This window comes from Zophobas morio, unplaced genomic scaffold, assembly GCF_036711695.1.
Source record: "Zophobas morio isolate AGI-343-1 ecotype UQ-CSIRO unplaced genomic scaffold, CSIRO_AGI_Zmor_V1 ptg000009l, whole genome shotgun sequence".
NCBI classification, from domain to species: Eukaryota; Metazoa; Arthropoda; class Insecta; order Coleoptera; family Tenebrionidae; genus Zophobas; species Zophobas morio.
The window spans coordinates 360,208-362,102 of record NW_026972114.1 but is presented as its reverse complement, the minus strand read 5'-3'; the positions used below and the strand labels follow the sequence as shown (position 1 = coordinate 362,102).

Sequence of the window (1,895 nt, the reverse complement as noted above, 5' to 3'; positions counted from 1 at the left end):
TTTATTTGAATCAATATAAAAATTGTGTTTAATGATCCTGATCAGTTCCTGATGACAATTTCGAACCCGTGTTCTTCAGTGGGGGTGATGGACTACTTGATGATGACGCTAGAGACGGGGGAGGAGCCGGGGGTGATGGACTACTTGATGATGACGTTAGAGACGGGGGAGGAGCCGGGGGTGATGGACTAATCGATAATGCTGCTAGGGACGGGGGAGGAGCCCCAATCTCATCTGTATTTCTGCAAAAAAAAACAGTTTGTATTATGTGGGTTAAACAGGGTTTTCATAAATGATTATAGGGTCGCAGTAGGTTATGAATGTGTGCCGCCTTTCGCTTTATGTGTACTTTACTAAATGTGTCCTTGGGCACGACAAGCACCACATGCATCTGTATAACTGGTTGCCTAAATGCTTCATGATTAAATATCGAAAACGCATGCGTCAATACACATGTGACTAACATAACAAGGCGATACTGGCGATAACAAGTGAAATTTTTGGTTGGCTGTTGATATACACACGCACAAATTCCAATAACTAAATCATCCACGGAAAAAGAAGTTCCACGTTTAGGAGTATATTTGTAATGAAGTGCAGGAGGCGAAGCGCCCGTGTGTCCTTTCAAAAAGTTAGCACGCGTTGGTGACCATAAAAAGTTAGGTTATGTTAGCAACGGCTGCAATGCTGCAATTAAAGAATGCACGAATGCGAAATTTAACAAATTTTTGTGGCAAAAGGAAGCATTTGCATAACATTTGAAGATGAGGAACGTGATCAAAAGATGCTGTAGAAGAGCTTTGCACAAACAGTTTGTGCGAAATCGAGAAGCGCGTGTTCTGCGCGATGTTACGGAGTTAGATAAGCGCAAATGTAGTTCATTTTCAAACTGTTTTTCAGAAGTTGAAGGCGCATTGATGACCAGTGGGACCAAGGGCCTTTGGTGGTTAAATATGCCTTTATATACATGGACACCAGATGCATGTGCTTAGAAAGATGATTTTTGATTAAGAACTCAGAGCAAAAGTATCTTTAATGGTGTATACAAATTTGACAAACAACGCATTTTAATGTCTGATAACTACATTTCCTATCCATCAGTTCTACTTCATGAAAGTTAGTTTTGGTTTGTGAGTGCATTAATAAATGTTTTACAGCAGATTCTTTAGCTACATTATCAAAACTTATCTGGGTGGCAAGTTTATGGGACTTACTGACCAAAAGGTCATGGTGAATAGCTGTAAGTCATAAAGTAGATGAAATTCTTGACCAAGATGTATCCTTCAGTAGTTTCTTCAAAGTGTCTAAATATGTTTCCAGCCCTCTATTGGTTTACCACCAAAATATTTGTATTTCAAAGATCTGTGCAAAGATTTGGCGTGCATGTTGGTGTTAATGCCTGCGTTCTTTTGATAACACTGGGCCCATGACTTCATGCGCTCTTTATTTTGAAAGTAGTAAGTGTTTAAATAATTCACAAATTTACTTTTTACCAAAAATTTAATCAGCTCTTGCTTCAGTCTTATAAATTTATTTTCATCTGTTTCTGTTAATACATAATCTAATTTTGTAAGAATCTGATTTATTGTTCCAGGCATTCCAATATGTAGCTGTAACTATCATCTGTCATGAAATAATTGGGTACCAAAACCGATATTAATGATTTTATTTCACCAACAAGAACCTCTTATATGTTGGTGTCCTTTCAGTTGGACAGAATCAATGTTACTGGATAATCAATATTTTTATCATCTAACACATGGACTTGTGGTCAATTCAATGTCATAGAGGTTTGTCCCATGTGTGCCATCTACACAAATGATTTTGGCGCCATATTTTTTAACATATACTCCAGCTCACTGTACATGGAAGCTAATGCAGTCATTTTTGTGCAA

At 37.8% G+C, this 1,895-nt stretch overlaps 1 long non-coding RNA gene across 1 annotated transcript; it reads left to right on the top strand.

The window, feature by feature from the left end:
* The first annotated feature begins 330 nt into the window (after positions 1-330).
* On the top strand, positions 331-1,678 carry LOC135125565 (uncharacterized). The gene is made up of 3 exons (XR_010279895.1): positions 331-1,116; positions 1,170-1,457; positions 1,595-1,678. It is a non-coding gene; the product is annotated as an uncharacterized LOC135125565 (long non-coding RNA).
* The last annotated feature ends 217 nt before the right edge of the window (positions 1,679-1,895 follow it).